The sequence below is a fragment of the Podarcis vaucheri genome (genome assembly GCF_965113315.1).
Source record: "Podarcis vaucheri genome assembly, chromosome: 6".
In the NCBI taxonomy this organism is placed as follows: domain Eukaryota; kingdom Metazoa; phylum Chordata; class Lepidosauria; order Squamata; family Lacertidae; genus Podarcis; species Podarcis vaucheri.
In genome coordinates this window covers 39,038,267-39,054,180 of record NC_138764.1, presented here as the reverse complement: position 1 = coordinate 39,054,180, position 15,914 = coordinate 39,038,267, and positions in this window count along the sequence as shown.

The following is a 15,914-nucleotide window of genomic DNA, read 5'->3' as shown; positions in this document are numbered from 1 at the left end:
AGCAGGAGCACATAAAAAATAGCAGCCAACTTAAAACATCTGCCATCCCTGAGTAGTGGGAAAACACAACTCAGCCCTGTCTAAACAAACAAACAAAAGTATTTGGTTGTTGGCAGAAGATCCCTGGAGAGGGACCTAGATATACCTCATCAGAGCCTGGGTGCAGCTGCTGAGAAGACCCTCTCTTGTGTCTCCGTCAGAAGCATCTCCCCTTGGGGCAGACTTATACTGGAGAATGTGGTCCTTCAGATAATCAGTCACAACATGGCAAAGCACATGAAAGGTCATGAACCAGATGTGCATCTGCAGCAGAATGGTATATGCCTATTGCCTATTGTCCTGTACCACAAAATGAAAAGGGAAAGTGGCTTTTGAACCATGATTTTCTGAGCTTGTGAATTTCTTAAATGCAGCAGTCAGTTAATTGTTTGTGAGGCTAGCTTTATCCTTAAGTCAGGGAGAGCCAAGAGAATGCTTTCCAGCTCTCAGCGTTCCCTTTGAGACTTAGTGAAAAGCAGGATGTAACTTTTTAAATAAATAATACAATTCCTGAGCTGCCTGGGATTGTAGTCCAATGATATCCATGCTGGCTACCTCTTCTGAAAGCTGCAGTCATCCCATGAATAATGGCTGATGTTACATTTATAATAGCTGATATTCCTCCCTATCCTTATTCTCTAGACCTTAAAATCCTATAGGAACTATGACTAGGAAGTTGGTTGTGCATTCCTAATGACTACATTGACAAATTATCCAATTGGATGTAAAATGTGATGATTCTTGGTATGTAGGAAGTATGCAGTTGTGCCATCACCACCTGCGCTGAGAAGGCTATGGCAACACGGCATCTTCCAACAGCAAAGTAATGAGTATCTCAGTCAGAAGATGCACCATGAAAACAGCTGGAGCCTGCTGTTACCATGTGACCAAGAGCCAGTCACAGAAATCAGTGCTTCTTATGGAGAATCTCTCTCTCTCTCTCTCTCTCTCTCTCTCTCTCTCTCTCTCTCTCTCTCACACACACACACACACACACACACACTGTACCTTGAAAAAGGAGGAGGATCAATGTAAAAATAGCCTCAGGCAATCTTTTCCATTTCAAAAGGTTAGTTGTTTCCCTTTGATGAACTGTAAGGAAATGAAAAGTTTCCAACTGGCAGCTCAGAATTACTTCTGAATTTATAAACAGAACTTTTTTATCAGTAGTACCTTACAAAATATAGATTGATTGATTGATTGATTGATTGGTTGGTTGGTTTTTGTTTTTTATTTTGCATATTCCACCATAAAGTCATTTTGGAATATGAATAATATTAAAGAGGGTCCTCTTAGCATATTTGACAGAAACGGCATATGTCGTGTTATATGGATTTTTCTTGCCCTGCTCTCAATCTGCATGTTCTCTGAATAAGGGAGACTTGCAAAAGATTTTCCACTGCACTGTGTGCTTGGAAATAAGTCCCACTGAGTTCAACGGAATTTTTATTCCCAGGTAAGTGCCTATAGGGCTGCAGCTTTTTGAAATGAAACCATTTGCAAAAGGAGCCGGGGGGCAAGAAGAGTTGCTCCCCAGCATTTCCTCCTCTCCTGGTGCCAACTTTTATGTGCAAAGAAAACTTTGTGCTGATTTTCTCCTGTTTTTGAAGTCTCCCATATTATGGATTTGCGCAGACCCTTTAGGGCTCTTGTATAACAAATGTTATGATAATGTAAAAGGTTTCTGTGCCATTTGTTGAAATAAATCAACAAATGTTATTACAAAACAGCTGGTTTAACTACAGGATGAAGCTACAAAATTGGCCTCAGGTATGTGGGCTACTGAGAAGGGAGCAGATAGAGAAAGAGCTGTCTGGAGTAGAAGCTGGGAAAGCACTGTGGCAGCTGCAATGGTGAGAAGGAGCCTTTAGGACATAATGATAGAAGACCAAACAAAACAATTTCTTTGTAAAAACAACAATAATAAAACCGAGACGCCCACAGAGCTATCAGGAGTCCGTAAGGGCCTGCTGATCGAAAGAAAAGCAGCCTGTGTTTTGGAGTATGGCAGGGTGGAAAGGGAAATCCTCAAGTCTAAAGGCATGGTGCATTAAAACAACAACAACAACAACAACAACAACAACAACAACAACAACAACAACAGGAATTGTTAAAATGCAGCCCATGGACCATCTCAGAAAATGTACATGCATTTCCCTCAAAAAACAAATTAATGAAATTAAAATTAACTGAAATTAATTAAAAATCAATCGTGCAAAAGGGGGACAGAACGAACTATTTCATATGACATTTACGACAACCATATTCAGAATGACCCCAACTACAGTATGGATGGGAATGTGCACTCAGGTTATGGTAGATGCAGTAGCATGCTGAGCAGACACAAGCCAGGGAGGCAGGCAGAAAGAAAAGAAGAACTGCGCCAACCTGCTAATCCCCAAAGTGGAATCTTTCAACAGTCATCCTTGGGGGTGAGATAGGGGTATTACAAGTATGTTAAGACTGTTTCTATTTCCAACTGTGAAATCCTGGGAAGAGAACAATTATTGGGTGGCAAAGGCCCATACAATTAGCCTTGAGCACCTGACTGTAGTTTCTATGCACAAAGTATACCTATGTGGAGCAGCTTAACAGGAAAATGAGTCCTTCTCTGTTGGAGATGTGAGTGAAAGGAGCCTAATGTGACAAACACAAATCGCCATGCACTATAGCTCCCGACGGTTCTTATTCACCACATCACCTTGTTGCTCATTGCTATATGTGGATTGGGGCACTCATTTTAAATTGTTTCGTTCTTTTTAATACCTGATTGCAGCTTTACACAACACCTCGGCATCTGCTTTGCTGCTGAGAGTAATTTTCCCACCGTCCTCCTTTCAATCTGTACCATTTTTTTAAATCAAATATGCACTTGAGTAATGACTGGAGGTCCTACAAGATACAAAGTTGTTTTCCTCTCTTTGAGAAATGATTTGTCAGTGAGCACCTTTTGTTGACTAAAGAATTCATGCTAACTCTGAATTTCTTTGGGCACCTAACAAGAAGGTTACAGATGGTGCGCACTTCATATGACAAATAGCTTGTTACCTGCTGGCATTTGAGAAGGGGAAAGAAATGTTTCCATCAGAGCACTTCTCCATTTAACAGCTACTCAATCAAACAGAGAAAATATAGAGTCCTAAAGAAATAGATGAGTGAGACCACAATCAAGTCGAGAATTATTCATTACAGCATCACACTAGGTCCTAGACTAATGGAAGCAATCACTACATCTTTGGATGTGGAGATTTGGATGTGAGGAATAAAGGGAAGTACTGTACACCATGATAGATGATTTCTACCTGCTCTCTCTATCTGTCTAGTAATCTGTTTAGGTTTTACCACTTCTTGGAGTATAGAGATAGATTATCTGCTGCAAAACAACTGAAAGGTTACTGTGTCTCATGATTAAAACGCCAGATTGCGAGTCAAATAAAAGCTAGCTTTAGTCCCATTTACTCATAAACCTATATAACTTCAAGAAAACAAATAACTTGAATGCCGTATTCTGAGGGTGGGGGATACAATTTCTATCTAGAGGTAAATAAAAGGACTGTGTACATACAATGCCCTTAAAACACGTTTTCCCCACTTCAAAGAATGCATATACTAGTTTAAAGTGTACAAAAATATGTATATATCAGTGAAAATAGAATACAAAGTTCATTATATAATGAATGTGTATATTTGCTTTGCAAAAATGTGTATATTCTGGGGAAAAATTGAATTAAAGGATGTGTTTATTATGATGAATTGGTACTAAAAAAATTTTTCATGGGGGATAGTTGTTGTTTTTAATTTTGAAGGCCTTTTTTGCATGAGCCTAAAAAATTAACATTCAATAAATAAGCTTATCCAGATTACTCTCTGAAGAAAGGTGGGAACTGTTAGCCCCCCTGGACCCTGACTGGCCCACCATCTTAGACTCTTGACACACAATAGACTTACAATGCTGACAGAACTTTGTCAACACAACTTAAAAGTGTGTTGGCAGGGATGCGCTGTTCAGTTGATTTACTTGATGCTGTGCCCCAGGTGGAGGGATCCCCTGAATAATGTGGCAGCAAGAGATATTTGCTCTTATTGCACAGCTTGATTGAAAGATACATGCTGAACTTAAAGGAAGCTAATATTTATTGAGTTAAGAGTGCTGCAAATCAGACATGTGAATTAATCAGGTTGTGGCCTATAGTGTTGTGTCTTCATTATGGGGTTCCTTTATGCTAACATGACCCAGACATGACTGGCAGCAGTCACTACAGGCAATTGGACGTGCGGAAGTATACCTCCTATGTGAACAAGCTCCCCCTTTTACAGTATGACCACTGTTTGGCCAAGCAAAAACAAAAATGAATGTGTGAAAATATCCAGAACCCTGGTTAGATGTGAATTTGGATGTGGCCAATGTCCTCCACCCTAAATTTCCATTTTCTTCAGACTGGGAAAATGGAACTGAAAATTGAATTATTCCTCTGGATTTCATATGCAACTATATGGGTAAGAACGGCCACGTTGGATTGCTGTAGTTCATGTCTCTAATTTTAAAGTGGTATACAAACAGTGCTGTTAAAATGTGCTGTAGCACTCCATAATGCAATGAGAGCTGACAAAAGTTTTTTTTAAAGACAACACGCATGACATGTTTGTACTTCTGTTTGGACCATATGTTCAACATTTTTAAAGGCACTGCAAACAAGTGGTCTCTTAAAATTCTCTTTGGTTTATCGAAGCTCATCTTTTTTTTTAAAGCCTAGGCACTATCTGTCTGACTCAGGCTTGGTTGTTTAAGGTATGTATCTATATCGGGGGGCGGAGGGGACCTAACCTCACCTAGCTCCCAAGCAAATGTTGTTGCCCCACTGTTGTCATGGCAGTGCCAAAAAGAAAAGAAAATAAGAACACAGCTTTGAGATAGCCCATTCCCAATAGATGGGCAAATTGCTTCTCAGATCAGCTGTGTGCCTCTATAGGTGCAATCTGTGTGTACATGTTAGAGTGTGCATTGGTGTAGGCTGACCATACCCACTGTGGGCCACATCCAACACCCACATCAAGGAAGAATATAGCCCTCAGTACAAATACGCTCCCCTTTCCCGAGTAGGCAATATTACTTCTTTGGCTTCAAGTTGAAGCAGCTGTGGATTGGAAATTCTATAGGTAAAATAGGCAGCATTAATTCTGACTCATAGCTTTTCCATACTTTCTGACATATGGAACCTTTCTTTTCACAAACAGGAGAAATATCCACGTTGAAGGACAGCAAAAAAGGTTGATGGTAGTGGGATCTTTCATTCAATCTTCTTAAAGAGATTTACATAGCTCTCCTCAGTAACAGTCAAGAAGCCAAATCATGAGCTCAAAAGAGGTGCTCTTTTGGAGCCATGGTCTCGCAGCAACAACAAAAACTGCATGTTTTGTGGTGCCACACAAGATCACGTCCCTGAAAAAAGCAATTTATTCAGAGTGAGATCTCGGTGCAAAATCACATGAGATCATGGTGACCAAAATGTCAGGCTCTCACAGGGGGCGGGGGGGGGGCAGGATGTTTGTCCCCCCCCCCGGACACTTGCAGGGTATGGAATATCCAGATAGGGCTGGATGAAAACCTTAAGACCTGTTGCCTGTGGTGGATGCTGGTTCATTTGGGCAAATGAGACAGTGTCCCATTCAGCCAACACCCCCCCTCCGGTGCCTGTTTTTCTACTTACAACAAGTACAGGAAGTGGAACTATCAACTTCTTCCACCTTAGTTTCAGGGTTATCCTTGTAGAACTCAGCCAGGAGGAGAAGCAGGAGAAAATCAAATTAGTTGGCCCTGCTTGTCAATGGTTCAGGCTCCTCCTACTTTTGGTCTCCCTGCCTTCCTCCCTGCTAGGCTTAGTGGCCACCAGTCACCACTGTCTGCAAGTTAGTGTAGACAATATGGTCTGAAATAGATGCTTTAGTGGTCCGACTCAGTAGGAGGCAGCTTCCTACGTCCCTATAGAAACTGCTGCAGTGTGTGGTCTTTTTGCATTATTCTGGTTATGATCGGAGGATATGCACCATTTGGAGGAACCTGCAATGTTATTCTTCCCCGTAACAGCATTGCTTATCCCAGGAAGTGGATCAACACTCGTGAGAGGGGGAATTATAGCATGAGCTGTGCCTATGCAGCCCAACTTTTCTGTATCTCGGTGGCAGAGCACCAACTTTTCAGGCAAAAGGTCCCCAGCTCAGTCCTTGCCTGTCAGTGACAGCTCCTATTTGCTTGAGTAGGGAGAGCCAAACTCACACTACAGAGCCTCAGTTTAAGGACGTGGTCTATAAAGCGTCAAGAGGATGTGGCCTATAAAGATAATGCGTGAAGAGTCAATGATTCTTTGGGTTTTGTTACCTCTTTTGCATAAGGAATGGGGCTTAATATATGTTACTGAAACTCAAGCACAGCTCGGATTGCAATGTGAGAAAGCAAATAACCCTGTTGTGCTGTTGCTCCAAGTTGATCACCAGCACTTATTTATTTGACAATCTCAGCAGCCTGCTGTCTCCCAAGTATATGAACGATTAGTTAAGGGGGGGGGAGAGCAGAACTTCATGGACAACTCCCAAAGATCGTTTGAGGGGGAAGAAAACCTCTCCACTCATCTTGTCCCAGTTGATGATATGACAGTGTTGCATCAATGACACCTGCTGGGAACTGTCTCTCAATCGGAAAGGGACTCTGAACAGCGAGGGCACGCGAACGATGCTGGAAAAGTAAAAAGCGAGTGCCAAAAAAACAAGAGGCACTCTGCGGCTTTGCTCCACACTCTAGGAGGTAATTAAATATCACGCAAGCTAACCAAATATTGTGTCAGAGGGGGATAAGCCATAACGCAGAATGATACAAAGCAAGCTGTTAATGCTTGTCCCCAGTGTGCCTATAATTAAAATGCATTATACACTGGTACAGGATTGTCTAAACTAGGAACACAGTGTGGAAGATTTTGTGGGCTGCTTGATGTAGGGCAGAGCAAACCAAACCCTCTGGGGCTGGGAAAGGGCTTGGATTGGGAGGAGGTATCACTGCAAGCAGCCCTGCTGGCTTCCATCAACCTCCTGTTGGATACCGAACCAGCCCTGTACTTCACCTGCCACCATTACAGAATGGCTTCACACTTGACCACCACCACTTCTGTCTTCCCTGGCCACCATGTACTGCAGGATGTAGTGGATGCCAGCTTAGTGAAGTCTTCATCCAACTTCCTTCTTGTAAGGAGCTTCCAGAGTACAATGAACTCATCCGCAAACCAGTCGATGTCAAGAAAATAAAGGAGCGCATCTGGAGCCACAAGTACCGCAGTCTGAATGATCTGGAGAAGGATGTCATGCTCCCATCAGGCTGAAGTGGGATGGGGAATTGTGATTACTCTATCAGAGCAGGGTTTCTTACCAGGAAAATGCTGCCATGCATTTCAGCTAGGTGGGGTGGGGGGAGTGATTGTGTTTGTGTGTGGCAATCCACACCCAGGTGGCTGATTGTACGCTGTTCTTCCAACTATCTGCTCATGGCTCAGTTCATGAAAATGGAGGAGAACACTAAAGTTTTGGCACACTCCTATATAAGTCCTGAAAGACAAGTAAAAGATTTTGCATTTTAGCAAACCTACTCAGCAGATGTGTGTAAACAGCCATAGCCAAATCAAAGGAGGGTGAACTCTTAGCTATCTGGTGTGTGCCAGACTGGGTCTGTGGTTTAGTTTGGCGTTTATCTGACAGCTTCTAGTCCTCAGGGTGTCCAGAAACATGAAATGTCATCACTTGCTGAACAAGACTGCTATTTGCATCCACATCTGGGCATGGGACTCATTGCTCATTAACATTTATTGCAACGAGGAGATCTGCTACAATTTAAAACTGTATGGAAACATGGTCTAAAGTGAGCCATTTGACAATCTCCCCACCTTTGAATCAGTGAATTGACTGTGTTCCCTATTTTGACACCATTATCGGGTGGTGACCTGCAGGCACTCACCCCAAGGCACAAATCTGGATGGAACCAGATAGTGTACTTGGGCACCAGGGCTTTTTTTCAGCCAGAACTTGCCGGAACTCACTTCTGACACCTCTCAGGTGGGCGTCATTGTCATTGTCAAAAGAAGAGAGGCTTTCAATTCTGGCACCTCTTTTTCTAGAAAAATAGCACTGTTGGACACTATCTTGTTCAGACACAACACAGTCTCCACAGTCGACTTTATTTTTCACCCTAGTGTAGATGGGTTAATCTGTAAAGTTTGGTGTCTCTCAGTTTCTGTTTTTCATTTTGTCATGCTTCTGAATCAAGTTGGATTAAAAAAAAGAAAAGTCTTGATGAAAACTCGCATTCATTTATCCTAATATACAACTTGCTGTGTGCACTTTTACTTAACATACTTAATATACACTGAAATGATCCTATAAATAATCATTATTGTATAACATTTTCACTAATATATGCGTTTCCCTGCATGTTTTTTGGTTGGGGAACATTTTGCATTTTGGTTTGCCTATTGGTTCAGGAAATGAGGATTAGATAAATTCACATTAAAATGTGAACCGGACCGAATTCCTCTCCACCCTTAGGCTTTTAGTGGCACACTGTAGAGAGAGGCATGATTTGAATATCTTGTGGACTCCTTAACAAGAAAAGATTCTGCACAATTGTTGAAAAGTCACCTTGAGATAGAAAAATTGCCATAGATACGTATCAGTTTCCAGTTTCTGTTATTTAGTGTGTGGGACTTTTTCTCTTAAATTTGTCATTCTTGAGCTATCATATGTGATTCTAATTTCCAATCAGATTTATAATAGGGTAACTCCATTGGCTTCATATGAATCTCTAGCACAAATGAAGGAAGGTTGGATCAACATTTTTTCTGGCTGTATTATCTGTACATAAATATGGAGGAGAATGTTTAATAAGCTCATTTCAAATAACTCAATTCTGAGTATTGTATCAATAAATGTGTATCCTTTTTATAGACAAAGAAATTGACTGACTAGAGTATACAGACAAAAAATATATAGCTCTCAGGTTCTTTGAGGAAAAGAGCGCATTACTATAGTGAACATACACAATCTCTGTGTTTGCTTTTCTGCTTTTACGGCAGCATCTCTGACATTAGAAAACAAAATGAAAATTGAACTGTACATTTTTCATGTAACAAGGTAAAGCCTGAAATAGATTTTCAAATATGAAACCAAGCAACACCAGCAAGTGTAGTATAAAAGTAAATTCATTACCTTACAGAATTGCCTTGGCAATGATAATTCTCTACCCGACAGAACTGATAAAAGCAGGTAGGCAGACAGCAGACACTGGAGATCTAAAGCAGATTTTTGTTCTTTTACTCCATTCCTTTTCCACACTGGAAACATCAATATTCATAACAAAAAGCTAAGAAAACCCTATGAAGAAGTGAAAGGGTATCTCTGCTACATCTGAATGCTGCGGGAGGGCAGACATGGAATAGGTAGACCTATAATGAAGTATTGATAATCAAACTTGGGAAAGGTTGTATTAAGTTTTTAACAGTTATGTAGAAATTTGGGAAATCCAACAAGATGAAGCATTGTGATTCTGAGTCAAAGCATGATGTAAAAAAAAAAAAAAGTCCAGAAAAACCCCCAAGTCTCATGTTGCTCTATTTCTGTAATTTTCTGTGCCCTATAGCTTTATGTTTTCCTATATACAACACATTTAGGTCCATGAGATATGCAAGAAGTGAGGCTGACCAAAATGTTGAGAGCAATCTTTTGATTTCCCAATACTGTCATATCTGAACAGAATTAGATGTTTGGACCATCTCTGCTGACAATATGTATTTCTGAACTTGATGGATCCCCAATAAAGATTCCTTTAAACTTCCAGGTAGCAAATTGCCACATTTGGAGAAAGGCCACACATATTTCCTTTTGCTAGAAAAATGGAAATATGAATAACTTTAGTGAGAATACACAGTGTTTTCTTGTTAATTAACATGTGGTATCTAGAATCTCTCATCATGCTGTTCAACACATGTGACTTATACCTTTTCCTCTTAACTCAAATGCCTCTTTTAATACTCTGTTGTAGTTAGAGACAGAAAGTTTCCGATTAAAACAGATTAATTATTTTGTGCATGCAAATCTTTTTCTTGGGCCTCAGATGTTTAGGCAATTATCACCTCTGTTTACCATCCTGGGCCTTGTTTACACTGATAAACAATGAAAACCTTAGTATTGCAGTGGAGAGGCATTTAGTGAGGCAGAATAAATTTATTCATGTTTGAACTGGCCAAAGTAAACTAAGCCATAAACAACCTAAGGGGCAAACATATCCTGGTAAGGAACACTGGGATGAGGGGAGATGCTTAGAGAGAGAGAGAGAGAGAGAGAGAGAGAGTATGATTTCGGCTGTCCCTGTGTTTCTGTGAGTCATCACCGGTTAAAAGCCTAGAGTGGTTGTGTGTTGTGGTAGGGAGTGATTAAATATTTGTTTGGGAAGGAGACCTGATGAGAAGGGCCCATGGATATCAGTTAACCCAGTAATCGGGGCAAGAAAAAGGCATGGCTAGAAGCGGTAGTGGGAGGAGAATGTATAGATCCTTGCTCTGTCCCTCCTCCCATCCTTGGTATCACAGATGGTTCACCCACTGTGCCCAAATAGCCTCAGGTCTGTTCATAAAAATACCATTTTGAGCCACAGTCTTTTGATCCCTCCCAACTGAGATTATAGACAGGCACCTACTTTGCTGAAGTTCAAGTGCATGACTAAGACTTTCTTGTTTCAGCAGGCTTTTTGATGTAGTGTTCAGGTTTTTTTAATATATTTTATTGTGTTACCCCCCTCCCATATTCTGTGGGATGTTTCTGTGTACAACACTTAGAAATGTGAATGCTTAAGTGATATATAACTTTCTTAAATAAATAAATGCCAATTTTAACAGTATAATAGAGAAGAATGGCTCTGCAGTCCTATTCCACAAAGAAAGATTTATTGAATTTCATAACTGCAAACACTGACCCCAATTATTACAAGTGATCCATAAAATAAGTCCCCTCCCCCACTGAGTTGTCCAACTGTGCATCACCCCTCTTGTGTAAGTATGGTCTAGCAGTACCAAACACAGTCTGCTACCTAGAGAGAAATAAGGAACTGTTCAGATCACTGAACCTCCTCAGAGTAGCTCACTGTTTTTAGAACTGAACTTCAGTTGACCTACACTCAAGGTTATAAAATATTCTGGTTACCTGAAAAAGCTACATATTTCTGCATTTCCTGGGGTCTGAATGAAATTGGAGCTGCAAGCCTAGAAGCAGTGCAAGGAGAATTCTCAGGGAATGTACAGCTTTGTGGGAACTGTAAGTGCATTCTGAGATAACATGTAAAGGTGTACCTAGGGTCCCTTGAACCCCTGACAACGAGCTGACAAGGCGCCCTCTCCAAAAAACCACTTCCTTGCAATAGCCACATTAGAAATTACAAGCACTAAAGCAAGGACGAGGCAAGGAGAAAGGGCCACAGTGCGAGCAGGACAGGAAGTTTCCCATGTGTTTGATCTCACTGTGACAGCAGCAGCTTGTTGCCACACACACGTGTCATAAACTCCATAGTCTCCAGTAGTCTGCTTTCATACCACCCTTGCCATTTCTCCTGCCGCTCAGCTCCCAGCTCTTGTCTAAACTCACAACCTTACACAGATAACTGGAGACAAATTTCTGGGGTGATTGTTGTGCCCCCGTCCCACTGGGCCTGGGTCCCTGGTAGATATGTCTCTAATAACATGTGCTTCTGAGATTCACAGCCCATTTCACAGACACATGGACACTGATAGTCCAATCTTATATATGCCTACTCAGAAGAAAGCCCCAATGAGATAATTAAGCATATGATTTGCAGTCCGAGTAACTGAATAACCTGTGAGTAAGAGGCCATGCCATCACAGTAGACAGGTTAACGCAAAAAACATCTTTCATTGTGCTAAATCAAGGGTAAGTAATACCAAAAGTATGCTAGCCAGTCTTAAATATGTGTATACTCTTACCTGAGTCCAATGTGGGTGTGGTGGGATGGCTCTACTGCCATCCAAAGATGCCAAATGCCCTTTAATCTGAAGCCCCCTGTTTACTGAAATTAAGGAACATCAGGGAACAAATATTAGGGACAATGAGGTGGGAAGTTTTAGATAGTTACATGAATGCACACTGAGAAGCAAAGTCAAGTCAAACTGTCCACCACCTCATACTACAGAGAGGATACTCCAGGTTTTCTTCGATCCAGCTCCAGACAACATGGCCAATGTACATGTAAGTAAGGATGTTGAAAAATTCCAATGACAATTGAAAGGAAGTGGAAATGGCTGCAGTTCACATGAAGAGAAGGCATGCAGGCAGATACGAATGGTGTTCATTCACTTCACTTTTTGCCCCAGTCTACAAAAAAATCACAATTAATTATTTTCTTCACATTGTTTTGACATTTCCTTCATGTTAATAGGAATGCAGCGTACCCATGTTACCTAAGTAGCCATGTAACTTATGTTACTTACATTAAATAACCGATAGCAAGATGAATACAGTAACATTTGGTGGAAACTGAACTGTGGCAGAACAGAAACAGAGCTGATTGTGACGAATACAGTTTGGAATGGAAGTGGCAGGCTTCTTATATCCCTATGTGTAAGTGAAGTAGTCATATGCTTCCTTCTGCCTACCCATGATTCCATTCTGTCATCTCCTCTTTCGTTTCCCTTCTATTTTAGACTGTAAGCTCCTTGGGGTAGGGGCCTGTCAGACCTGTTCTGTGTGGAGCAACAGGTTTAAAAAAGAATATGACACCCTTGCCACTCTAGAAACAGCAAACCACTGGCAATTCTTGGAGAGTACTTTGGAATTTGTCACAACAACTGAATTTCCGGCTCAGGACTATTGCTGAATTAACATCAGCTTTGTTGGCTAGAGCTTGCCACCTGGAGAAAGACCAACCAGCCTCTTACTACACTTTGCACCCCCAACATAGATTCTCCAGCTGACTGTAGCAACCTAGCAGGAAGTATAAGGGGAGAAGCAGTCTCTCAAGGAACCAAGCTATATTGGACTTTGTGTGCCAGTACAACATTAGACTTGGACTGGTAGCTTGCTGGCAGCCAGTGCAACTGTTCCAACAGAGGTGTCACATGTTGATAGTTGATCACTCCAGAAAGCAACCTAGCAGCTGCATTTTCTTGCAGCTGCAACTTCTGGACCAAACTTAAGGGCAACCCCACATACAGTGCCTTGCGGTGGTCAAGCCTTGAAGATACCAGTGCACAAACTACAATGGCCAAGTTGTTCCTATCAGGATCATAGCTGGAGCACCAGTCCAAAAAGCGCTCCAACCTATTCGGGCCACCTGAGCCTCAAGTGACGGAAATAGAACTAGGAGCACCCCCAAACTACGTACCAGATTCTTCAGAGGGAGTGTGACCAATCCCCCTCCCCCCAGAAAAGGCAGTTGACTAATTCCCAGAACAAATACAGTGGTACCTCGGGTTAAGAACTTAATTCGTTCTGGAGGTCCATTCTTAACCTGAAACTGTTCTTAACCTGAGCTACCACTTTAGCTAATGGGGCCTCCCATTGCCGACGCACAATTTCTGTTCTCATCCTGAAGCAAAATTCTTAACCCGAGGTACTATTTCTGGGTTAGCAGAGTCTGTAACCTGAAGCGTCTGTAACCGGAAGCATCTGTAACCCGAGGTACCACTGTATTCCATTAGGCAGCATAGTAGTTTTTCTTTAATTTTCATGGCTAAGAACTCAAAGAAAACCAGGTCATAAGGGGGGTGGGGTCTACAATTATTTTTCTTTGAATATCAGTTCCTTTGCCAACTGTATGCACCGCTTTTGAGGGCAACTTCAAAAGGCATTTGTAATAAGGCATCGAGGTCAAAATCCAGCTAGTGCACGTCTCTTACATCAGCCTAAATAGCTATTTGGATCCTGCTCTTGATTTATCTGCAAAACTGCAGAAGTAAACTGAGAATCAGATCAGTTATGCATTTCCTTATGATGTCTTACAGTGCTTGGTATGAATAAATTAAAGTAATTTATTATGTCGTAAGTAAAACATTTGGATAATTGCAAGGCCTGAGTACAACCATTTTTGTCCCCAGCTAGGATTTCATATGTTAATATTTTGATTGCCCCAGATTTATCTTGAGATGGAAAAGTAAACATAATTATGCCCACTGACACACAGTAAAATACTTTGCTGTGCAATTAGTGTGGTCTGATCACTATTGCCACCATTCCTGAATGACCCAGAAGTAGTAGAATTTTGAAGTGGGATTACAGTAATGTGTGATTGATGATGGCTGCTCTCACTATATTATGTGCTGTAAGTAAGCATGTAACAGATGGATTTCATTGCCATATAACATATGAGTTTCACCACTTGATGAATTTCTTTACCTGCAACGTGCTGCAATTTTCCTTACAAAAATAATCTATTACACTTGTCAGAACATTCATTAAATTACTCAGTTTATGCATTTCATTATATAGCAGAACCTTTTCATTTTACTGTAAAATGAGTCTCTCTCTCTCTCTCTCTCTCTCTCTCTCTCACACACACACACACACACACACCATTCTAGCATATTTTCCCCACCCTTACATAATCCAAAATGCTTCCGAGACCTTTGGCAGTAGTTTTTTCCCCCCTCCACGGCAGCAAATAAACTTTGGCTCTGCTCACAATGATTTCGTGGAAGTGTTTGTTTTTGGTTCTTTTCTTTTTTAAAACAACATCACCACACCCTATTAATACTGCTATATATGAAAATCTTCATTAACCAAACCTCAGGTGTTTTTAAAGCCAAATCCAATATTTATAGCAATCTTTTATAAGATTTATATTCCACTTTTCTGCAGCAAAACCATATCCAAACCAGCTAACCAAAGGAACTATCCAAACCAGCTAACCAAAAACATATAATAAAAATCTAGAACAAGGGTAATGGGGTGGCATAGTAGAGGTTGCTCTACTACAAATTCCATGGTACTTTTTTATTGGCCATGCTGGCTGGAACTGATGGATGCTGTCAGTTCAACAACATCAGCATCCTTCCACATGCCCCAATTTTCCAGGGACAGTCCTGGAATTACAGAAGCCATCCCAGTTTGTGATTTGATCCTGGAATGTCCAACTTGTCCTCAATAGAACACCCCTATTTTCATTCAAGAAATGTTGGAGGGGATGTATCTAACAATTCTATTCCCATTTTGCCTTGGAGTGCTTGCCTGGAATGGTGTGTGGCTCCACCTCCTTCTGGAGCTCCAGAGCTCCAGTGTGATAGGTTAGCCTCAAGAGAAGGGGAGGCTTCTTTTATGGGCAAAGTGCAGCAAAGTCCTGCCAAGATTCCATACCCCCCAACATTTCTCTGATGAAAATAGGGACATCTCTTTCCATAATGATAATTTTACTATTTATACCCCACCCATCTGACCGGGTTGCCCCAGCCATGCTGGGCAGCTTCCAACATATATAAAAACATAATAAAACGTTAAACATTTTTTTAAAAAAGACCTTGCCTATATAGGATTGCCTTCAGATGGCTCGGGGGTCAAATAACTCCATACCTCCAACATTTCTCCAATGAAAATAAAGACGTCTTAATGAAAAGCAGGACATTCCGGGATCAAATCAGATCCGAGGTAACCTGAGGTACCACTGTACAGGGCTGCATCCAGATGTTTCCTAAACGTTAAATAATTACTCATCTCCTTAACATCTGATGGGAGGGCATTCCACAGGGTGGGGGCAACTACCTAGAAGGCCCTCTGCCTTCCCTCCTATATCTCCAAGGAAACAGTTAAAAGAAACCCAAGCAACTCTCTTGCATAGAAAGATC